Source organism: Rhinatrema bivittatum, chromosome 2 (assembly GCF_901001135.1).
Source record: "Rhinatrema bivittatum chromosome 2, aRhiBiv1.1, whole genome shotgun sequence".
Lineage (NCBI taxonomy): Eukaryota > Metazoa > Chordata > Amphibia > Gymnophiona > Rhinatrematidae > Rhinatrema > Rhinatrema bivittatum.
The window spans coordinates 257357188-257383267 of NC_042616.1; positions in this window are offsets into that span (position 1 = coordinate 257357188).

Genomic DNA, 26080 nt, shown 5'->3' on the forward strand with positions numbered 1-26080 from the left:
GTTTTTGTATTTTTCATTCTTATATTGTGAATGTCCTTTATGTGAATTGCTTAGGATTTCTAAGCGGTTTATAAATAAACCATAAACCATTTACACATGTGAAATTGAAAATTGCCCTCCATCTTTTTAACTTCAGATATCTTGCATTCCTAGATTGTTCTGAATGTCCCTTTTAGTATATTATTGATGATACGGTCATTGATACAGAAATGCTCCCTTATGGATGCAAATACTGGGGTAGATTTTCAAAGGGGTACGCGCGTATCCTACCCCAAACCCCCCCTGCGCGCGCCGAGCCTATTTTGCATAGGCTCGGCAGCGCGCGCAAGCCCCGGGTCGCGTGTAAGTCCCGGGGCTTGCATGGAGGGGCGTGTCACGAGTGACGCGGCGTTTTGGGGGCGTGTCGCGAGTGATGCGGCGTTTCAGCCTGGGGGCATTCCGGGGGCGTGGCCACGGCCTCCGGACCAGCCCCCGGGACTGGAACATGGAGCGGGGCAGCCGGCCGGCGCCCGCAAAGTTACGCCTGCTTCCAGCAGGCGTAACTTTGTCAAGAAAGGTAGGGGAGGGTTTAGATAGGGCCGGGGGGGTGGGTTAGGTAGGGGAAGGGAGGGGAAGGTGGGGGGAGGGCGAAGGAAAGTTCCCTCCGAGGCCGCTCCGATTTTGGAGCGGCCTCGGAGGGAACGGAGGCAGGCTGCGCGGCTCGGCGCACGCAGGCTGCCGATTTTGGGCAGCCTTGCGCACGCCGACCCCGGATTTTAATGGATACGCGCGGCTACGTGCGTATCTATTAAAATCCCGCGTACTCTTGTTCACGCCTGGTGCGCAAACAAGAGTACGAGTGTGCGCAGATTTATAAAATCTGCCTCCCTGTGAGTAAAGAGAAGAAGGAAGAATGTCAGAAGAGGTAGGAGTGATTGGAATTTTTCTGTATGGACTTTGACTAAATTGGATAAAAGCAAACCTTACTGATATTACAGCACGGCGGCCATAACATGGGCAAAGCACGCGAAGGATTGCCTGCTGAGGGAAAGGGGGAGGGGAAGGTTAGGTAGGCAAGGCGGGAAGAGTGAGATGAGGAAAGGAAATGGAGCAGGAAGTTATGAGCAAAGATTCAAATACAAAGCCCTGATTGGTGCTGGTACATGACGTCAGGGCAGGCAGGCAGCAGTTGCAGGGGGAATGAGAGGAGAAAGGAGCACTTGAATTTTGTCTCCTCAGTGAAAAAGCTTTTACATTAGTTAAAAAATTTGTGGTGGAGACCATGAGGAAGAGCAGTGACAGAGGGAGCAGGTCCGGAACCACTGGGCGAGCAATTCGGAAACGGAGCAAGCGGGGCGCAGTGGCTGCACGATTTGACAGGCCGATGGGAGTCAGAGACCGCCCCCCTCCTCCCACACCTGAGCGCTGAAAGGAGTGAGGTATGCGGCCAGCTCCAGGGAAAGCAGCCCAGAAGCCGGTACGGGAGAGGGCCCGGACACCACCCAGACATCAGGCGATAGGGTCGTCCTCCCCCTCGACCTGTTGATTCATGCCTCCGGGTCGGAAAGTGAGTCGCCGGCAGGGTCAGCTCCAGTGATTCCCCGGCCTAGCGGGATGGGGAGTCAGAAGGGATCGACTGGGCCCAGTGACCTGCCCCATGAAGTGCTGCCAGAGGAGACATTATGGTCCAGGGATCCCAAGAGGGCCGAGAGCAGAGAAGCTGTGAGGAAGAGGGCCGAGCAGCGGGGATCAGGAACAGCAGGGAGACGATTCACCAGCACCAGCAGAGGGAGGAGAGAGCAACAGAAGGGAGGTTACGAGCGTGAAGTAACCAGAGAGGAAGGACGAGGACGGAGTAGGGGCAGGGAAGAAACGGAGAAGAGATACAGCAGAGGAGACGCAGGAGCGGGAGCTGAGATCAAACATGTGTGTGGTGAGTGCAGACACATGCAGAGGGAGGGGGCAGGGCATTTATGGATTTATCCCAGGGCACCTCGGTTCAGCCCACAAGCTATTATGCAGGAGCTCGGGGTTTTGGGGGGCGGAAGGCATGGGCCACGGGTGGAAGAGGCACTTCCATGGCAGTAGGGCAGGGGCAGGACGTGAATAGAAACAGAGTGGGCAGGGAATTTTATGGGGTGCTGGAAGGTGAAAGGAGGCAGAGTGCAGGGCAGTACGGGGAAGGGCAGCGTAGGGTCTCAGGAACAGGCACTGCAGCCAGTATCTTTGTTGTTTCAGGTTCCATGGAGGAAGATTATCCCGGTACGTCAGGAGGTGATGCGTGGTGGGGGAGACCAAGGGGATACACTTAAATTGAAAGGCCATTGCCAGGTCGTCCAGACAGAGCCGGAGGGGAAGCGGCCAGGAACAGAATTCTCGGAGTGGATGAAGGTAAACATTTGAAAGGGGATCAGATGAAAAGGAAGAAAGGCAAGGCCACTGTTAGCAGTTCCTCAACGGATTCCAGCAGCAAAGCCAGGTTGGAGAGGGCTAGTGGTTTAGGGCCGGATCAAGACAATCGTCACCCAGCCTTGGCATCTCTAACGGAATTGTGGGAAGGGGTGCCAGGAAAAATACGCAACAGAATCAAACGGCGTAGATATGTTAACATTTTCCAGTTACTGGATGGTAGGAGGGGTGGTAAGAAGCGATGCAGAAAAGGCAGCAAACGCAAGAGAGAGAGAGGGAGCCTGGGTCTAAAGTACCTAAGAACATCCTAAACTGGGCTAGCTAGTGTAGTAGGGCATTACAGGCCGGACCAGCATGGGGCTTTACTAGCTTATTGCGATAGCATTTTGGAAGCGTTCAAGGACTATGAAGGTTGGGCTTGGCTCAACTACGATGAACGCTTCAGGGAAAAGATGGCAGGTAATAGATTTATGTCTATTACCTGCCATCTGAGTTAACCTTTGGCTGACTCAGATGACTAACAAAGGTGCTAGGCAAGGAACGTTAGGTGTTGGGGCACTGGGGGGACCAGCAGGACCAGTGGGGGGGATGGCATGCACTGCTGGGGTGGACAAAGGGACTGGGATTGATAGTCAGACGGTTAGAGATACGAAGGCGGGCACAGCAACAGCGTTTCCTGAGTGTAAGTTCAGGCATGCTTGCACAGTGTGTAACGGCGCCCACCCCAGCTCAAAATGTGCACAGGTTACCGCCAAGATGTCAACAAAGGGTGCAAAACCTTAACATGGCATGGGATACGGGATGGGGGAAAAACAGGGGTTATCAAAAGTCAGGGGCGGTATAAAAAAAAAAGTTTCATTTTAGCAGGGAGGTAGATGAGACGATGCGAACATGTAGGCATCTGACATTTCTTTATACAAGATTGCAGGGTTTCCAGATGCTGGACGGACGGTGATCAGTTTCAGGACCTAATTTACGAAGACGAATGGGAGTTAATACGGGACTCAGTTGCCCCAAGCACATGGAAGACGTACCTAAAAGGAAATGCAGCTTTAGCGAACTATCTGAAGTATGTTTGGTGGGCAAAGCAAGCTGGTTATTCCATTAAGGCGCAATTGGCGGGTTTTGCATTTTTTCAAAAATTGAGGGGATGGGGATAATCCTCACACAGTTTTCGGTTGCGGAAGGTGTTGGGGAGATGGCAGAAAAGAGTTGGCAGACACAGCGACCACATGCTGCCCATCAGATATCATGATTTGCATTAGTTTGCAGTACTTTAAAGCAGGTCTGTTGGTCAGGGTTCGAGGTTGTGTTATTTCGATTGTTTTTTTCGTGGGCCTTCTTTGGAGCCATGCGAGTCAGTGAACTAATAGCTCAGTCCAGCAGGTGTACAAGAGAGAAAGGAATTATGCAGGATTGCGTTCGGATTAAAGAACAGTCAGTACAGCGTTTCCTCCCAAAATCCAAAATGGACCAGTTGGGGAAAGGTATTTTTATCACATTATTACCAGCTGCGGACGCCATGGTCTTCCCAGTATACACAGCATTATCGTATTCCTGGATTCGGCCGGCGGTCAACGGTTCTTTCTTGGTACATGCAGATGGTTCAGTGCTGACCAGATACCAATTTGCGCAGGTGTTACACAGAGTAGTTAGTTTGGACGGCAGGGATGTTCAACGGTACAGCTCACATTCTTTCAGGACTGGGGTGGCAACATCAGCAGCGGAGGCTGGACTGACTGACGAAGGAATTAAAAACATTAGGAGACAGAAATCCAGGGCATTTCGGGAATACATTTGAATGGGGGAGGGAGACTGAATCGAAGAAGGGGCAGGGATGGGTAAGGAGGAATGATTTCACTAATGCCTATGTTTTTCATTTCAGAACGTTTGGGGCGGAGGTGCGGGAATGGATGTGCCTGGATTGTGGGCCATTCGTTTATACATAGAGCCCAAAGAAGAGCCTTGAAACGCCCATATGGGGAGGACTTGGAACTGAAGAGATTGGGATGGCAGTTGGCCTGGTTTAGCCGACAAGGCATGCAGTGGGATTGAAATGTGGGGTACCCCAGATATTCTGTTTATTCACTTAGGGGGGTAATGACGTAGGATCCAGAACGTGTCGAACCCTGTTGACCTGCATCAAGAAGGACTTGGCGCAGATCATGGTCAGGTGGCCTCAAGTGAAGATAGGGTGGTCAGATATTATTATCCGTTTGAAAAACAAAGAGGACACGATTTGGAACACAGGTGTCAAGAAACTAAACAGACAGATGGGGAAGTGGATGGGTTGGGAGGGAGGCTTTTGGGTACGACATCCATGGACATGGGAAGTGGAAGCAGGCTTATTTAGCGGGGATGGAGTACATCTCTCGGAGATAGGATGGATCTCTTTAATAAAGCACTGGAGGAGGGTTTAGAGAAGGAGATAGGTAGCAAGCAGTAAGGGCCACAGTGGGGGAACAAACCGATACCCGGCTTGTTTGTGACGGTAAACCCAAGCCCATTGTTGTAATGATGGGGTGGGGGAGTTGGTTGGTGGAGGAGGGGGAGTGCCCTGTGTAGTTGGGGGGGGGGGGGCTGCTACATGGGAGGACCGGAGAACTGTGGAGCTAAGGTTCACGGTAGAGCTTGCTCTCGCTGGTACGAGGTGGAGCAGGTGGAAAAGGGGGAGGGTAACTCCACCATTGGGGCTTAAGGTGGTGGAGGTCAATGGAAGGGTGGGGGGAGGAGGGGTTTTGGAGGAGGGGTGCTTATTGTTAAAGTTGATGTAAGGGCTCGGGTTAGTTGATTATTAAACTGCGGCCTATTTTAAACTCAACAAGATGTTGAGTCTTTATTGGGGGGTACTGGGCAGTTCATGAGCGCAATGTCTTTCTTCCCCATGTTATAAGATCTATCTCATCAAACAATAAGAGTAAGTATATAATCAATTTTAAGTAAACCTAAACACATTCATTAAAAATGTGTTTTTATTTATTTGAATAACTTCTATACCAATTTATGCCAACAGTCAAATACAAATCAATTTATATTTTTATATTTTATTTATTTTATTTAATGTGTTTTGTATACCGTCATTCGGTTTCGCCATCAGAACGGTTTACATTGCTCATGAAATAATCTTGGTTACAACAATCAGCACAGCAAAAAATCATCTGGAAGGAAAGGTTTTGGGGTTTGATTGTTTGTTGAAAACGTATACAATATTTATTACATATTAACAATTTACTATCACAGCGATGTTCATACATGTGTTAATGTTGATATAAATACAAAAGAGTTGTTGTTACATATAGGTTAAGAGGTAAGGTAGTAGGTAAGGTTAATTGCAAATTGTCTTAGGTGTTCAAATGATGGGAGTTATTTAAATGATTGAGGGACGGAGCATATATCAAGGGATCAAGGGGTAGATTTTAAAGGAGCGCACACGCATCCATGTGCACGTGGTTTCCAGCACACGCACATGGACGCGCCAATTTTATAACATGCACTCCCCGGCCCGCGCATGTTATAAAATCTATTGGCCACGCTCACATACATGCTGCATTTTAAAATCCACATGCGCATGTGCGGGTGGCATGCACAGGGGTGGTGAATTTTACACTAATATGCATGGCGATACAACTGGGGCTCCTCCAGTTCCCTCCCAGAAGGGAACTTCCCTACCCCCCTACCTAAACTTCCTCCCTCTTCCCATCTCCTCCCCACCCCCTAAACTCTTCTATCTACAAATTTTTTGGGGGGTTTTATTACTTACTGCTCCTCTGGAGCTGAAGTAGTGTGCGTGCTCTGGCCAGCTGCCGGCGCGCTCTTACCCGGGACAGTGTAGAATGGTACTGTCTTGGCCTGCCCCGCCCCTTCGGAGAGGCTCGACATTTGTGCACATACTGGGGTTTGCGCGCATGGGCCTTTTAAAATCCAGCCTCAAATATTTATGCAACAAAATATAAAGTATATCATGAAAATGAATAAAAAATATTCACATACAACATACATACCAGAGTACTCACTCACATACACACACACACACTCAACAATATATAAAAACAATAATTACAAAAAATAAAATCTGAGTATTCTTCAAAGGGCAACCAAATTTTTAATCCAAGATGTAAATCTTCATATAAGAAGAAATCCCCAAGATTTTGAATCCAAAATGTAGATTTTCATATAAAAGAAAATCTTGGATTAAAAAATGTGGTTGCCCTTTGAAGAATGGTTTACATACAAGAGAAAGCTTGCAGATTTTTAGTGCCATTGTAAAGCTGCATATACTCAGATTTTATTTTTTGTAATTCTTGTTTTTATACATTATATGTGCATGTGAGTGAGTAATCTGGTATGTATGTTGTATGTGAATATTTTTTATTCATTTTCATTAAATTCTTTATATTTTGTTCCATAAACATTTGATATATAAATATAAGTTGATTTGTATTTGACTGTTGGTATAAATTGGTATATAAGTTGTTCAAATAAAGAAAAAAATTTGTAATGAATGCATTTAGTTTTACTCTCTCAATTTGGCTAAAAGTATATACTTTGTTCCACCATCATATTTGGAGGAGGCACTCCTGGGGCATGTTTAGGTTGGGGAGAAGTATAACAGGTAGAGGTTATGCCACTGAATATGTATGGATAACTTTGAATTAGCTGGACAAGTTTATCTGGCTAACTCACTAGCAGGCTAACTTATTTGGCAAACTTACCGCATCATTCATCAAAAAGTAATGCGTTAACGCATTAATGTGTTAACGCAAGCGATAACGCATTAATGAGTGCATTAATGCCATAACGCATGCGAAAAACACTGTAGTGCACAGCGCGAATGCAAATTTTTTTTAGCAGGGGTGGGATCGGGGAGAAGGTTTGGGAGGGAATTAGTTAAATTAGGGGCAATATCACACCCTGTTATAGAGTCCATCAAGCTAGAGTGAGAGAACATAGTAGAAATTTCATGTTTTTGAGACTTTCCTCACTCTAATAAGGATGATGCAGACTACCTCGTGTTCTGATTCTTCTGCCTGCAAACCTGGAGGAGGTAATGTTGGGACAAATGGAAGTCTACATTGACCTATAACCAGAAACCCCATTGATAATTATAGGAAGGCAGAACTGTTTGTTCAGACTGTAACACATGATGCCAGACTTATAAATAAAATATTCAGAACCATCTACAAGTTTATGTCTGCCAAAGACATTATGGAACCAGTGAGCCAATTCCCTGAAGTGGCAGAATTTTGCATCTAGGAGATGGACAACAAGAACAAAGACATTGTATGGATTGCCATACAGGGCATCTTGGGCACTGCCTATGAGATTGCAAGGCAGAAAGAGGTGACCCTTCAATTGCTCTTAAAGTGCGATTTTTGTGCAAGATTTACCCAAGACAATGCATACTGAATTCAGCAACTGTATTCGAAGAAAGTATATACTGTATGATACCAGTCAATGCTAGTTCCAAAAATGCACATCTGGGGAGCCATCTAGAATATTTGTTGACTCCCATGTTGGATCAAAGATGTACTTTTTGACAGCATCCATCTCATACTCAAAATTGAAGTTATCTCCATCCAGGTCTGGTGCAGGCTTTATCTGTGACTATATCATCATCAGTAAACCAGAAGATGAGGAGGACATAGAGTGAACCCTTCTACAATAACAGCTATTTAAATTTACAGTCTGCAAGTGTTTATTTCACTCAATGCACAATTAAGCTATGGAACTTGTTGCCGGAAGATGTGGTCATGGCATCTAGCATAGCAGAGTTTAAAAAGAGTTTGGATACGTTCCTGGAAATAATTATTAGCCAGGCAGACTTGGGGAAAGACACCACTTATCAGTGGGAGTGGGCAACAAGAAATGGATCTGCTCTTTGTGATCCAAATTGACCATTGTCAGGAACGGGTCTGATCCAGCATGGCACTTCTTATGTTCATGTAAGTTAATATGCAGAACTGTTATATAATTTAACATTTTATAAATAGAACTATGATAAATATTGTAATATTCATCACCACTAATAATATTTCTTCTAAATAAAGTCAGTTTTGATCTATACAATCTAAAAAAAAAAAATGTACATCCTGAGGATGTACATTTTTGTACACCTCTGATTTCATTCACATTCACTGCTGTTAGCTGGAAAGTCACTGCTTCTTCTGCTCCTCGTGACTACCTAGTTCATTGGAAAGTGAGGATTCAGTTGCCTTCTCTCCTGAAATATAATAATTCACATCTGGGGAGCCATCTAGAATATTTGGCAATCCCCATGTTGGATCAATGACATTACTAAGTATCTTAGACTTCATCTGTTTGCATTACTACCACTCCTTATCCTTTCCCCACCACATTTCCCGAACAGTGGGGATAATGGTTACAAATGTGGTTATAACTCAGATAAGTCATGCTTCTCATTACATGACCACATTTAAAAAAAAAAAAAAGCTGTATGATATAATTTTGAACCAATTTCTCTGATCTTCCACAGTTGCCATTTCCAGGGTCTCATGACCTGCAATTCTTCTGATTTGCTCTGGTGCTAATGTTTCCAGCACTAATAGAGAAATGGGTATAAGTTCCTCTACAGTGCAGGGCTTCAGTTGTGGGCTAACTTTTCTTTGGGTCAGCCTCTCATATCATGCTAGCATTAACTAGCTTCAGGGACAGTTCTAGTCTCTTCAGTAGTATTTACTTAGTAATGATTTACTGCCAGATTTTGTCTTTTTCTGAGGGTCTAATCTTCTCTGAGGAGAAGCAGCAAAGTTTGGATTCTTATTTGAAAAAAAATAACATATAAGAAAACTATAAAAGGTAAGGAGGACAACAAACATGATAAAGGGTACAGAGCAAATCTCTTATTAAGAAAAGCTTAACAGGTTCAGATTGAAAAAGTGATGACTGAGAGAGTTATTAAATTATGAGTGTTATTGAACAAGTTAATAGGGAGCAGTTATTTATCCTTTTGAATAATTATAGGACTAAAAGATATTAAACATACGGTAAGAACATTCAGTAAGAAAGGAAATAACGGGTAGAAGATTTAAAACAAGTTTAAGAAAGCATTCCTTTAGTCAATGTACAATAAAGATGTAGAATTTGTTGTTGGACGATGTGGTCAAGATTTGTAGTATGGCTGGAATTTTAAAAGATTGGACAAATTTCTAGAGGAGAGTGTTGCGGATGTGGACTGAGGTGGATTTGATGTAAGCTGCAGAGTGGAGCCCTGCAGGTCCCCACCATAGGCTGGCAGAATCAGATGAGTCAGAGGCCCAGCTGGAGCTTTGCCTTGACCAGCTCACGTTCCCATTGGATTGAGCCTTTGGGTACCAGGGCCAGCAGGTCTTAGGTGGGGGCTTCTGGTCAGGAGATCAATAGAGGAGGCGATGTGTGCAGGTGAACATGAAGGCAAGCTCAGGTCAAAGGCAGGTGACGTTCAAGGAAGCTCCAGTAGGCAAGCCGAGATCAATATCAAGTATCCATCCAAGAAAAGGCAGGGCAGAATAGCAGGCAGGGAGGCAAAGAGGCGAGGAGCAGCACAGGCGAGCAGACGAGAAGACGTGGAACACAAGATAACTGAAGAACTGACCACAAGAACTGAAGTGGAACTGAAGACGAAGACAAACACCATTGATGTAGGAGTTGAAGACAAAGACCACGGAAGATAGAAACAAGACAAGACCCAGAAACTGAAGACAAGACGCAGGAACTTGGGAATGCTGAGGCAACTCACACTACACAGGCTGTAGGGAGACCTGTAGCCAAAGCTAGAAGGATTGTGCAGAAGAACCTTAAATAGGCCTAAGCCTTAGAAGTCATCAATGGGTGCCATGGGGGATTTCCTGCCACTGGCCCTTTAAACAATGTGCTAACATGTGCACGGGTACCTAGGGAAGCACATCAGGAAGGCAGCGGCATCCCGCCATGCAGTCAGGAGAAAGGAAAAGCTGGCAGCATCCCAAGGAGACCTGGACCCAGGAGTGAGGATGGCAGTCTGCGGAAGGAGTCTGCAGACCTCCAACATACCAGAGAGGGCCATTAACAGTTATTACCCAGGGAGACTTATGGATCTGCCATGGCACTTCTTATGTTCTTATGACATGAGCTTGACAAGAATATTGCTCGCAGTTTCACAAAATAGATTTTAAAGTTCAGTGCTTGGAAACGTTTGCACCTGAAGTTGCAATGAACCCTAATACATGTCTGCTCCAGTCTTGTGTATGCTCCTCTCCTGTCTTTGTGCTTCCTGTTGGAAAAGAGATGTAGTGAAAGGGCAGGATCAACTATAAGGACTGGGGGTACATATTCACTTTGTACTCATGATGCCATCCTCCTGTCACCACTCTCGCTGTCATAGCCTAAGAGAAACACATAACAGGTATGGAATCTAGTAGAGGACAGAGAGTGGAAAGGAACCTGAGGGGAAACTAGGGGGAAGGACAGGGAAAAAGAAAAACCTGAAAGTGGGAATGTTAAGGACAGAAATATGAAGGATGGATGAGGAGGAACAGAGCCTGGAGTGGCAAGGATAGGAACTTGTAGGTAAGAGGAACCTGATAGATGGATGGGGAACAGATTAACCTGAAGGAGGAGAAAAGAAGAAACTGAAAGGTGACCATGTGGAGCGAAAGGAAGGATAACCCTGAGGGAAGGTGATGGAGAGACAGGAAGATATGTGGCTGAGAGGAAGTTATAGAAGGAACGGAACAGAGAAAGGTGAGGAAAAGATGGGCAAACAAAAGTCTAAAAGATGGCTCAAGATATGTGCAGGGCATTGACAAGGCGAGAAAGGGAACAGAGAGATTGGAGATCCAGAAAGGAGATAGAGTATGTCATCTTTTTTATTCCTAGTTAACTCCTGCACGGCATCAGTTGTGAAATGGGGAAGCTGAGGCCAAGCAATTGCAAAATGCTTCTTCAATACCAAAACTTTCAGAAGGCAGACAGAAATTGTGTTCACTTGAAGGTTTGACAAGAATGCTTTTTTCAGGTGTGATTTTTTAAAATATACATTATGAATACAGCACGTTATGTATCTATTTTAGCAAAGACCTTTTTTAAATACTATAAAACTAGAAAATCTAAAGCTAAATCCTATAAGACCTGGAAAGTTAAAATTAAATAACATCAGACACACACTGAGCCCAAAATTTAAATACTAAGAAGCTGTAAATTAATGTTTTCAGTGGCTTATAAGAAAATAATTATATCATCCAATGTGAATATTTATGAAGGTTTGGATTGTCACATGCAATCCCACTGGTAGGAAAGAGGCCATAGGACCCCTCTCTCCATCAAAGGTTTTCCAGGGCACTTCCTGTAAGAAATCCTGTGTTATAGGCAGGGTATGCAAACTCTAGCACAGGCAAATAATGATTACTGCTAAAAAAAAAGTGCGAGAATGTGGTCTTTTAAGCCCTTAGTTTAACTGAGTCTTCAACATATTATTGTATTGAGTCTCCAAGAGCTCCTGATAATCTTTCCCATATACCTTAGCCTTAGGGAAGGCAGCAGTCCAGCAGTAAGAGGGGGGCCTCCCAGTCTTTTGCATCGAGTGTCACATGTATACATTTTTACCCACCGGTGAGAAGTGTACATGTGCATCCGAAGCAGAAAGCTTCTGTCTCTCAGAGAATGAGTCTGATCTCTGGAGACTAGAGTGGAAGATCTGGAGGAGCTGAGGCAGACAGAGGTATATAGATGAGACCTTCAGGGACATAGTAGACAAGTCCCAATTTCAGACTGGCAGCCCTGGTGCTGCCTTGGAGGAAGAAGGTCTCATGATCAGAGACCATTAACCTAGTGCAGCAGGAAAGGATCCTGTAGCAAGGTCCTGCTCTCCAGAAGCTCCATTGTCCTCTTGCACTGAGGATGTGTCTCCCAGGGCTACTGCCCAGGAAGGAAGGATTAGGTTGGCCGTCATAGTTGGTGATTTGATTATTAGGAATGTAGACAGCCAGATGGCGGTGGGCATGAGGATCATCTGGTAAAATGCCTTCCTGGTGCGAAGGTGGTGGACCTCACATGTCACCTAGATAGGATATTAGACAGTGCTGGGGAGGAGCCGGCTGTCATGGTACATGAGGGCACCAACAACATAGGAAAATGTGGGAGGGAGAGTCTGGAAGACAAATTTAGGCTCTTAGGTAGAAAGTGAAATCCAGATCCTCCAGGGTAGCAGTCTCAGAAATGCTCCCTGTTCCACGCGCAGGTCCCCAGCGACCGTGGATGAGATGATGGTGCAAGGAAGAGAGATTCAGTTTTGTATGGAACTGGGGAACCTTTTGGGGAAGGGGGAGTCTTTTCCAAAGGGATGGGCTCCACCTTAACCAGGGTGGAACCAGGCTGCTGGTGCTAACCTTTAGAAAGGACACAGAGCAGCTTTTAAACTAGAACAAAGGGGAAAGCCGACAGTCGCTCAGCAGTGCATGGTTCAGAGGGAGATATCTTCAAAGGATACTAATGACGCATTAGAATTAGAACATCCCAACAGTGAGGTTCCAATAATAAGAAAAGTAATCCAAATGCCTGCAATTAAAAACTCACCTGAGCTAAAAGAGTCCAATTTATCCCTATCAATAAAAAAGCAGAATGAAAACACAAACAAAAAACACACTTTGAATTGTTTGTATGCTAATGCCAGAAGTTTAAGAAGTAAGATGGGAGAACTAGAATGTATAGCATTGAATGATGACATCGACTTAATTGGCATCTCAGAGACATGGTGGAAGGAGAATAACTAATGGGACAGTGCTATACCGGGGTACAAATTATATGACAATGACAGAGAGGATCATCTGGGAGGCGATGTGGCACTTTATGTCCGGGATGGCATAGAGTCCAACAGGATAAAGATCCTGCATGAGACTAAATGCACAATCAAATCTTTATGGGTAGAAATCCCTTGTGTATTGGGGAAGGGTATAGTGATATAAATATACTACTGTCCACCTGGCCAAGATGGTGAGACGGACAGTGAAATGCTAAGAGTAATTAGGGAAGCTAACCAAATTGGTAGTGCAGTAATAATGGGAGATTTCAATTACCACACAATACACTGGTGCAGGATAAGTGTTCAACCACCATTAAATTCTTTGGTGTATTTTTATTAAAGTGTCAAATATCAAGCATAAGAGTATTCATACAGGCAACTCCATGAATTCAGAAAACAGAATTTTAAACCGGTCCCCCGACACGGTCCCGTGTTTCACCAGGCTGCGTCGGGGGGGACCATCACACTCCGGATAGTACTTTAGAGATTTTGAATATACCGATGGTCCCCCCCGACGCAGCCTGGCGAAACACGGGACCGTGTCGGGGGACCGGTTTAAAATTCTGTTTTCTGAATTCATGGAGTTGCCTGTATGAATACTCTTATGCTTGATATTTGACACTTTAATAAAAATACACCAAAGAATTTAATGGTGGTTGAACACTTATCCTGCACCAGTGTATTGTGTGACTTGCTTACGTGCAAGGTTTTGCTTCTTCTCATTTTGGACTCGTACCAGATTTCAATTACCCCAATATTGACTGGGTAAATGTAACATCAGGACATGCTAGATAGATAAAGTTCCTGGATGGAATAAATGACAGTTTTTATGGAGCAATTCGTTCAGGAACCGACGAGCGAGGGTGCAATTTTAGATCTAATTCTCAGTGGAGCACAAGATTTGGTGAGAGAGGTAACGGTGGTGGGGCTACTTGGCAATAGTGATCATAATATGATCAAATTTGAATTAATGACTGGAAGGGGGACAGTAAGCAAATCCACGGCTCTAGTGCTAAACTTTCAAAAGGGAAACTTTGAGAAAATGAGAAAAATAGTTAGAAAAAAACGGAAAGGAGCAGCTACAAAGGTAAAAAGTGTGCAAGATACGTGGACATTGTTAAAAAAAAAAACAAACCATCCTAGAGGCACAGAACGGATGTATTCCACACATTAAGAAAGGTGGAAGAAAGGCAAAAAGATTATCAGCATGGTTTAAAGGTGAGGTGAAAGAGGCTATTTTAGTCAAAAGATCTTCATTCAAAAATTGGAAGAAGGAACCAACAGAAGAAAATAGGATAAAGCATAAGTGTTGGCAATTTAAATGTAAGACATTGATAAGACAGGCTAAGAGAGAATTTGAAAAGAAATTGGCTGTAGAGGCAAAAACTCATAGTAAAAACTTTTTAAATTTTATCCAAAGCAAAAAGCTTGAGAGGGAATCAGTTGGACCGTTACATGATCGAGGGGTTAAAGGGGTACTTAGAGAAGATAAGGCCATCGCGGAAAGATTAAATGATTTCTTTGCTTCGGTGTTTACTGAAGAGGATGTTGGGGAGGTACCCATTCCAGAGAACTTTTTCATGGGTAATGATTCAGATGTACTGAACCAAATCACAGTAAACCTAGAAGATGTGATAGGCCTGATTGACAAACTGAAGAGTAATAAATCACCTGAACCAGATGGTATACACCCCAGGGTTCTGAAGGAACTAAAAATGAAATTTCAGATTTATTAGTAAAAATTTCTAACCTATTATTAAAATCATCCATTGTACTTGAAGATTGGAGGGTGGCTAATGTAACCCCAATATTTAAAAAAAGGCTCCAGGGGCGATCCGGGAAACTACAGACAAGTTAGCCTGACTTCAGTGCCAGGAAAAATAATGGAAAGTGTTCTAAAGATCAAAATCTGTTGCGTTCATGCCTATTCTCACCCTCGCTCCACCCTCTCTACCTTTTGTGGCGACTCCCTTCAGCTCAGATGGACAGATGCAGCCGCGGCTTCTCTCCGCCTCTTGGTCCCGGTATCCCCGGGCTGGCTTGATGCTACAGATCCGCCATGTTCCTGATGACGTAAGGGCGCGTGCGCTCCAGACTTTGTACCAGCAAGGGCGCGAACCTTGGGGGCGTCCCCTCGTACTGACGTCATCCATTTTCAACTTAAAAGGTCTTTGTTTGCTAACTACAAATGAATTAGCAAGGAACGCCAAGGAGACTTGCTTCGGCAGTCCACGCTGCTTGCAACTACGCTCTGAGTCAGCAAGGGGAATTATTCTCCACTGCTCGGCCTTTTCAAACTTACCAGGAGTACTCGCTCCTTGGGGGCTCCGCTTTCTCTATTCTTGATTTCAGATTGTTGGATGGGATCCGGTACTCGCTCCTCGAGGGCCTACATTCCCAAAGACTCAGAAGACTCCTACTGCCTAGAGGCGATCGCAGACGTGAACACAGTGAGTCCCATTATAGACAGGAACTGGTACTCGCTCCACGAGGACCCTTGTTCCTAATCGCTAAGGCTCCCTTCAGTCTAAGACGTTATCGCAGGTACAGAGATCATGAGTTACCATTATGGATAGGAATCGGTACTCACTCCACGAGGGCCTATGTTCCTAATTCCTTTCTCATACTCTCTTCTTCCTCAGAAGATATCGCATACCTATATCTTATGGATTATTATTACAGATTAACAGATAGGAACCGGTACTCGCTCCATGAGGGCCTACGTTCCTAAATCTCTCCTAGCCTCTCTTCTATTCCAGAAGCCATCCCATACACAGTTATTGTGAGTTCTATTTCAGACTGCTTACAAGAACCAGTACTTGCCTGCGGCCTGAATACTGAAGACTCTGTTGCATATAGAAGACACTACAGTGATCTACTATTGTGAGTGTATCATCTATCATTGGTTATCCCAGCATACTTTGTCTACTCATTATCTATCATCTCTCCTTACAGCTCAACAACTCAGAGACCGTGGTTCCAGTATCAGAGGGACTTCAGCCCTGCCGGGCATATCAACTCACTACTGTCACCTCTGGTGGTTCCACTTCCAGTCTAATAAAGAACTATCTGTGTTTGTCTCAATACTCCGGCCTAGCCGGTGGTCCCTCTCAGGATCTCCGCTTGAGGGCACTGTCAACTGCCATCGGCCCAGGGCTTCACTATTTCTACTAAGTGTTATTCCTACACTAATAAGAGCGGTATCATCATCTACCACTCTGTGGGAACCAAACCCCATCAGACCATCACTTCTCTCTCTGTGGAAGCTGATCTATATCAGATAGCTATCTCCCCGTGGGACTCATACAGGTTGCTGTTTCATCTTCTACAGGAACAAGGCATAACAGTTGCTACTCTTTCCCTCTGGAAGAGCAGAGCACTAACAGATTGCTACTCCTTAGTAAGATCCATACAGAGTGCTACTTCACCCCCTGGCGGGGAGATCATTTATAGCTTGTTAACTCCTCCTTCAATGGAGGTATCCAGCATCATAACAGATTACTAACTCCTCCCCTCTGGGGGAGCAGATCTATAACAAAATCACAGAACATATAGAAAGATATGGTTTAATGGAATAAAGTAAGCATGGCTTTACACAAGGCAAGTCTTGCCTCACAAACCTGCTTCACTTTTTTGAAGGGGGTTAATAAACATGTAGAAAAGGTGAACCGGTAGATGTAGTGTATTTGGATTTTCAGAAGGCGTTTGACAAAGTTCCTCATGAGAGGTTTCTAGGAAAAGTAAAAAGTCATGGACTAGGTGGCGATGTCCTTTCATGGATTTCAAACTGGTTAAAAGAAAACAGAGAGTAGGATTAAATTGACATTTTCTCAGTGGTGGGGGGTGGGCAATGAAGTGCCTCAAGGATCTGTACTGGGACCCGTGCTTTTCAATATATTTATAAATGATCTGGAAAAGAATACGAGTGAGATAATCAAATTTGCAGATGATACAAAATTATTCTGAGTAGTTAAATCACAAGCAGATTGTGATAAATTGCAGGAGTTCCTTGTGAGACTAGAAAATTGGGCATCCAAATGGCAGATGAAATTTAATGTGCATAAGTGCAAGGTGATGCATATAGGGAAAAATAACCCATGCTATAGTTACATGATGTTAGGTTCCATATTAGGAACTACCACCCAGGAAAGAGATCTAGGCGTCATATGGGGATAATACATTGAAATCGTCTACTCCGTGTGCTGTGGCAGTCAAAAAAGCAAACAGAATGTTCGGAATAATTAGAAAGGGAATGGTGAATAAAATGGAAAATGTCACAATGCCTCTGTATCGCTTCATGGTGAGATCGCACCTTGAATACTGTGTACAATTCTGGTCGCCGCTTCTCAAAAAAGATACAGTTGCGATGGAGAAGGAACGGAGAAGGGCGACCAAATTGGTAAAGGGGATGGAACAACTTCCCTATGAGGAAAGACTAAAGAGGTTAGAACTGTTCAGCTTGGAGAGAGACGGCTGAGGGGGGATATGATAGAGGTCTTTAAAATCATAAGAGGTCTAGAACAGGTAAATGTGAATCGGTTATTTACTCTTTTGGATAATAGAAGGACTAGGGGGCACTCCATGAAGTTAGCCTGTAGCACATTTAAAACTAATCGGTGAAAGTTCTTTTTCACTCAATGCACAATTAAACTCTGGAATTTGTTTCCAGGGGATGTGGTTAGTGCAGTTAATGTAGCTGGTTTTAATAAAGGTTTGGATAAGTTCTTAGAGGAGAAGTCCATTACCTGCTATTAATCAAGTTGACTTAGAAAACAGCCACTGCTATTACTAGCATTGGTAGCATGGGATACACTTAGTTTTTGGGTACTTGCCAGGTGCTTGTAGCCTGGATTAGCCACTGTTGGAAACAGAATGCTGGGCTTAATGGAACCTTGGTCTGACCCAGAATGGCATGTTCTTATGTTGAGAAGAGAACCTTTGACTTTGCTGGAAAGAAACTTGGGGTATGGACTAGAAGAAAATGTGTCTTTTTCCATTTTAAAAATTTAATTTACAAACCCTTTAGTTTAAAGGAAGAAGGTCTATCTATTCCCTTCTTTCCTCATTTTGGGTTACTTTTGGAAACTGATTTATTTTTACCCTATGCCTGAGTTCCAAAGGTCCCAGGGACTCAGTGCTGCCATATAAAAGGATTAGAAGCCTCTCAACCTGAGAGACCCATCGACCTTTGAAGATCACTGAAGGGGAGGAGAAAAAGTTGGATATCAGATGAGATTAGTGGCACCCATCCGGTGTTAACTATTGTACTAACACCTGGAGAGTGAAGAGAGGAGTGGAGAAATACCCTTCATATGTCAACAAGGACAGTGAGGAGATTGAACCCGGAGTAAGAAGTACATTCTCTTCATCTGGAAAAAGATATGCCTTATGGTTAGTCAATGTGTATTGTCTAATTTGGATATGAGAAATCCTGAAATTGGGAGGGAGTTCCAAAACTACCTTTACAATTGGCAAGGACCAGGACAGTAGTACAAAGTAGAGAAAGACCAGAAAAGATACATTAAGAGTTACAAAACCACAGATTTATTGAAGAGCTAAACATGTAAATGGATTGGATTGCATGAGGAGTTGAAAATAGTCATCTTTACTAGTCCATCATCAATTGATAGTAAAGTTAAGTTGGAAACCACAGTCAGTTTTCAGCATGATAATTATTGCTGTATAAAAAGTCTGTTGTAATGCTGAGGACCTTAGAGATCATCTCTTCCCTTCCCCTCAGGCAGTGAATCTTGGAAACTCAGAAAGCCAGAGACAAAGAGACCCAAAAACTGTATGGGAAGTTTGAATATCTTAAGGCTGTGGATTTGAGCGTGGCTCATGGATTCCCCAGCGAGACCTCAGCCCCATGGTTAGATAAACTTTTACCATAGGCACAGCATAGACAAAAATCCCTGGATAATTGAACCCAAAGTCTGTTGTATACTAAAAGAGTAGCCATTTCAGAATAAAAGCATAGAGGCTGCATCTCAGACAGGAATAGGGAATAATACATTATAAGCAGATGAAATGTCTACTTGTAGAAAAAGGAATTGTGGAAGATACAATGTCCAAAATGCATTGGAACTGAAAAAGATCATTGATAAACAAGAGTTTCCTGTGGTCTTCAATCATAATTTTTTGTACCATGATTTCTGGTAAACCCCCATCTGTAATAGTGTTTCTTTCTCATAACAGGTTTCATTCTGAAACTGCAGATATTATTATTGTCGGGAATGGAACATCTAGAATTATTTTAAGCTTGTTTATGAAGCAATACAACAAAACACCCCAATAAGTGAGTATGCACATCAGGTAAAGCCCAGTGAATCTAAAAACCTCACCCTCCAAGGCTATCAGCCCAACTGTGCCCTGCCAGCAGTCAATAGGCTACATTAAAACACATCTGTCCAGAAGGATTGCTAGCCTGTGGCTGGCCTCTATTGTCAAATCTTTGACCTATTCATGACCCTATTTATGGATAGCTTATGGAAGACCTCATCATGGACATCATACAAAATGGGTTACCAGAAAATTTCAGCTTCATCCACTGATTTCAAAAGATCCTTAGGAGTTTACAGTCTTGCTAGTTATCTGAAAGAGCACTTTATGCCTTGCTGACCAAAATTTGTCTTAAAAGTTACTAAATGACATCTTTTATCAAGTTCACAGCTAACATTGCTGAATAGCATAACCTTTTGACCTTTATACTGTTGATGGTTTTGTGATCTAGCAAGTCTCATCTAAAGCATTTTGTAATAAAAGTTGTGGATTTTTATATGAATTAGCCTCTGCTTCTTCCTCTCCTGGAGTTCCAACCATTGTTGCATCTGTGGACCCTTGGGCTGAGGCAGGATTGGCTCTACCTGCAGGAAGGAGACCTGTAGGTGCCCATCATCATCAGGCAGACCCAGGCAAAGCAGAATCCTGTTGGGACTTTCATCTATCTCAACAAAAAAAAATGTGTGGCATCAAGTAAACTGGACAATAATGATGTATTAACACAAAGATTATTTAATTTACATATGCACACTGAACAATGCGCATGACATTCAATATACAGTAAACAATATTATGGATGCGAAGGACCCCAACATGACCGTGTTTCGCATCAAGCTGTGTCAGGGGGACTGAAATTTTCCAAGTCTATGAAATGAAAAAAATTTTATGAAGCTACTGTACAGGTAGGCGACCACAAAATAACAAAAAAAAATTTCAAAGCTTATATAGGGAGAAACCAAGGCACAAGATGAATTATGAAACTACAAAGCAGGTAAAAAGGGAGTGGGGGTGTGAGTAACATGAATCTAGTAACTGTGAAGCAAATCAAAAGAGGGGAGGAGGAAAGAGGGAAAAAGAAGGGGAGGGAAGGGGGAAGGGAGGGGGAGGGGGGAAGGAAAAGAAGGGGGAAAAGAAGGGGGAGGTGGATAGGATACCTGTAAATACTCAAGGTAAAACAAGAGATTGGAAAAAACGGACAAAAAAGCTTCAGAAACATGTGCGTGCATATTAACTCACATTATGTAGTGTAACTGGAACGGTATGATTTGAGCAGTTGAGGCACCCGCTGGAGAACAGCTGAAATAAATGAATAAAGCTAAAGCCTGAATAAACCACAAAAGAGCAAAACCTATTAATATGTTAGAAGTATGTGATTGCTTGGATGACTCCAGGAAACAGTAATGTGTGAAGTCAAAGAGAAGAGATACCTTACAAGGTGAGATGAAAAAATATATTTTAAAGGTTAGCTCATGGCATAAAGCTCAGAGTAACTTGGAAACATCGCGGAGAGAAGTACAGTAACTTCATAAAATTTTTTTCATTTCATAGATTTGGAAAATTTCGGTCCCCCTGACACAGCTTGATGCGAAACACGGCCGTGTCGGGGTTCTTCGCATCCATAATATTGTTTACTGTATATTGAATGTCGTGCACATTGTTCAGTGTGCATATGTAAATTAAATAATCTTTGTGTTAATACATTGTTATCCAGTTTACTTGATGCCACACATTTTTTTGTTGTGATTTCTCTATATGTGTGTGTTTTTCACTCCACCCTCCTCTTGTGCTATCGGGACTTTCATCTATACCAGTTCTTGTTCCCCTTAGGTTGAGCCTTTGGGTGCCAGGACCAGCAGGACTTAGTTGGTGTCTATGCTGATGGCAGGAAAGGTCCATCAGAGGCTGGTGGCAATTAGAAGTATCCATGGTCCAGGTAGTGGTTGGAGTCAGGAAGTGATCAAAAGTAGCCGAGGGCCGGACAGTGGTCTGAGGCAGGCAGCAGTCAAACATAGTGGAGTTCCAAAGCCGAGGACAAATTGGGTATCCATCCGAGAGAAGACAGGAGGGATGGATAGGGTGGGCAGGCAAGGATAAGAACAAGTGGGCAATGTGAAAGAAGACAAAATGAACCGGAACTGAAGACAGGGTGGACTGGAACAGAAAAGAAACTGGACAAGACTGGAGCAACAACAAGAAAGACAAGCTGGAATGGAACGGAAGACAAGTAGACAAGCTGGAAAAGACTGGAATGAGGATAAGACACTAGGAAGCAACACACACTACCTGACATAGCTGGATCTGTTGCTGAGACATTGAAGGAGAGCCAGCAGGGGCCTTTTTTAGGCATGAGTGTCTGATGTCATCATTAGCCACTGTCAGGACTTTCCCTTGGCAGGCCCTTTAAATAAAGTGATGGTCACACACGCACCTAGGGTGGAGTGCGGGTAGATGGAGCCGGCAGCATCCGGCTGCGTGAGGTTCTGGCAACATCCTGCCATGTCGCAGGCAGTAGGGACAGCCCAGATGGATAGGTGAGTGCGGCAGTTCATGGGGACAGCCTGTGGCCCACCAAGCATAACAACCATCAACACCTCAGGTTTCTTATCTGCTCCAAAAATGCCTTCAAATATCCCTTCAATAAATTCTAGGAGATTCTTTGATCAATTTAGTCAGGAACACCAACAAGGCAATGTTTGATTGGAAAAATTTGTTTCCAGGTCATTCATTCCAAATAGAATTTGTTCAGAATCTTTATATTGATATATACTTTGCTGCAGAAGATAACAACTTCCTTGTCCACGAAGATGACTTTGTTTTAACTGCTGTAGCTGCTGAAAGTAATAGCTAGAGAGGTATTGATGCTAGCAATGTCTTCTCTTGTAAGCGACAGATAATGATAATTTAGATTCTGAATATCCAACTGCAATTCCTTCAAAACAGATCCCGGAGAATCCAGTGAACACCAGAGAGGAGGATCATCTTTTCTGGAGTTGCTTGGTTTTCCTTTTGAAAATCGTAAGTGCCTGCCTCAGTCTTCAGCTCTGCTGAAAAACCCTGTACAATCAGAGTTTGTTCCACTGAGGAATGAAGAGGGGCAGACACTGTCCCTCTTCACAAAACTGAGAGAAGGGAAGAGGCAATTAGTCTGACTGTCAATCTTCTGTATGTCATAATCAGGAGATACTCGTGGGATGAAAAATATGAGAACTGGAGAGAATGGGTCTGTAAGATCAGGAAAGATACATGGGAATGGCTGATATGGAAGGATGGGTATGACTCAAGGGAAGATGGTTGTCAACTAACTCAATTTTTTACTGACAGGTTAAGTAGCCAGGGTAAATTGTTCTAGAATATAACAGGGCCTATTTACTAACCTGTGGTAAAATAGCACATTCTCCTCAGGAGCGCAGTTTAAAAAATTCCATAGAAAATTTCTTCACGTTGCCAAGGCTAGGAAATGTGTATGTTCCCAGCTGTGGCAATGCATGGTGGTGGCCATTTTAGGGCCAATAGCTAAAAGAGGCCACCAGGCTTTTAGCATAACCCCCCACCCCAATCCAAAACATCCTTGGTGGTTATGGGGGAATTTAAAGTCCCTGAGCTACTCTCTAGGCCCATAAATATTTTAAAAGTGCCTTCATTACAACCCTGCTGTAGCCTTCACTCTGCACTCCCATTGTCCAATTTCCTCCCCCAGGGGTTGCCTCTCACCCCCCTGAGCTCATCTATCTTATTCCAGAAGCGACAGAGCCAAAAGGGGCAGAAGTAACCCCTATTTGTTCCTGCACTACCCTTTCTGTAATATAAAATAGTGCCAGCCGAGCCGTGGACCAAAGGGAAGCCCCAGGTTAGCTGCCACCATTTTGTGCTATGGCAATGGGAAGGGGGGGGGGGGGGTGGTTCCGGAAGTGAGAAGAGAGAATTCCTTCTTCCTTTTGGCTTCATCGCATCTGGTGTGTCTGAGGGAGGAATTTCAAAACTGGGGCAGGATTTGGAGACCTAGTACTGGGCTTTAATGAAGGCACTTTTTAAATATTTATTTATGGGCTGGGGTAAAGTAGTGCAGGGACTTTAATTCCCCCCCCCCCCCCCTGAGATTCTATCAAGGGAAACAGCCCTTAAGTTAAGTGGCCTGAAAGTATCACTAGGTACCTTAGCCTGGGGATGCTCCCAGGGGAAAATTAGCTACATCTTTTGAGGTGTAGTTAACTCTTCTGTAGTAGTACATGTTTCATATTTTTTTCATGACTGGTATAGTATTGAACTGATTTACGTGCAACGCAGCTAATTACTGTACTTTCACCTTGTATTTCACCTGATTTATTTCTACCATTAAGCTGCAAAAATGGCCAAATAACTTGTGAAGTCGGCCAACAATGCGAGTTAATTGGGAAATACCTCACATTATTAATTGAAACAGTGAGTTATTGCCATTTTGCAGGTTGGTCAAGAAGGTTAGAGAGATTCTGGCAGCTCTGCTGAAAAACCCGATCAGCAGATGTTCAATCAGAGTTTGTTCCACTGAAGAATGAAGAGGGGCAGACATTGTCCCTCTTCACAAAACTGAGAGAAGGGAAGAGGCAATTAGTCTGACTTCAGGGATGGGTACGTTAATAAAGTTAATTCTAAATCAAAGGCAACATGGTATTAGTCAAGGAAGAGCATGTGAGACAAATCTGATGAATTTAAGAACATAAGAACATGCCATACTGGGTCAGACCAAGGGTCCATCAAGCCCAGCATCCTGTTTCCAAAAGTGGCCAATCCAGGCCATAAGAACCTGGCAAGTACCCAAAAACTAAGTCTATTCCATGTTACCGTTGCTAATGGCAGTGGCTATTCTCTAAGTGAACTTAATAGCAGGTAATGGACTTCTCCTCCAAGAACTTACCCAATCCTTTTTTAAACACAGCTATACTAACTGCACTAACCACATCCTCTGGCAACAAATTCCAGAGTTTAATTGTGCGTTGAGTAAAAAAGAACTTGCTCCGATTAGTTTTAAATGTGCCACATGCTAACTTCATGCAGTGCCCCCTAGTATTTCTATTATCCGAAAGAGTAAATAACCGATTCACATCTACTCGTTCTAGACCTCTCATGATTTTAAACACCTCTATCATATCCCCCCTCAGCCGTCTCTTCTCCAAGCTGAAAAGTCCTAACCTCTTTAGTCTTTCCTCATAGGAGAGCTGTTCCATTCCCCTTATCATTTTGGTAGCCCTTCTCTGTACCTTCTCCATCGCAATTATATCTTTTTTGAGATGCAGCGACCAGAATTGTAAACAGTATTCAAGGTGCGGTCTCACCATGGAGCGATACAGAGGCATTATGACATTTTCCATTTTATTCACCATTCCCTTCCTAATAATTTCCAACATTCTGTTTGCTTTTTTGACTGCCGCAGCACACTGAACCGACGATTTCAATGTGTTATCCACTATGACGCCTAGATCTCTTTCTTGGGTTGTAGCATCTAATATGGAACCTGTCATTGTGCAACTATAGCATGGGTTATTTTTCCCTATGTGCATCACCTTGCACTTATCCACATTAAATTTCATCTGCCATTTGGATGCCCAATTTTCTTTAACTGGGGCATCAGAAGTGCTAAGCACAAATAGTTCATATTGTTAAAATGTAAAGAATTAGAATCATTTTCTTTTTTCTATTAGCTGGTATCACTTTTATTGAACAATTTTTCTTATTCCAAATACATATTTTTTTATGTATTTCTTGGCTGAGCAGTCTTCTCCTGTTCCATTGGCTCTTCAGCTGAATTGGAACTGACCTTATGTTGGGTTACAACAACATCATAAGCCTTGAACTACCTCTTTATTTTGCCACTATTTGAATTCCCCTCCCGTTTATTTAGCCTGCCCATCACACTGGTACCCCATGGCTAGTGGACATGTACCTCAGCTCCCTCCAGAGCATAGAATCTCGGGCCCTAAATCAAGCCCTAAATCAAGCATAGGTATCGCAAAAGGCTGATTACTGAATCTTTCATCCCTAGGAACTGTCTCTGCAGAATCTGAAGCCCTGACTAATCCTGTCACAAAAATCCAATCCAGGTCCTCCGCCAATGAGCTCCCAGGCCAGTCCTACAAATGTTTTTTATTTTAATTTTCTGGTGGAAGGAGAATAGGCTTTGTTCTTCCAAATCTATCAGCAGAAGATCATCCTGCCCTGAGTCAGCCCCACATTTACTGCAGTCTGGATTGAGGTTTGATTGAAACGTTAACTTGTGCCGTTGCTGGTGTGACTATTTAAAGTGGTAAATCAATGCCATTTCCCCCGACTGTAGGTGATGGTGGTGGTGTTCATGCTAGTGTTGATGCCACAGCTCATGTCAACTCTTCATGCATGCAGCTTGCACCAAGCCCATTCTTTCCTCCATTAGCAGGCTGCATAAAAAAATGCAAAAGCATTTTTACATTTTTCAAAAAAAAAATTTTCAAGTTGTACATCTATACCTTAAGAGCTTTCCAGTGAGCCATGAAATTGAAAACTGATAACAAATATAAGAGGTGTTCACCAGATACAGGAAGAATGGCATATATATATTAGAAAGGATTAATAGCATGAAGTTAAGTAGCCTAGAATGAGGTCAAAGATGGTAAATTGGGTTAAACATTT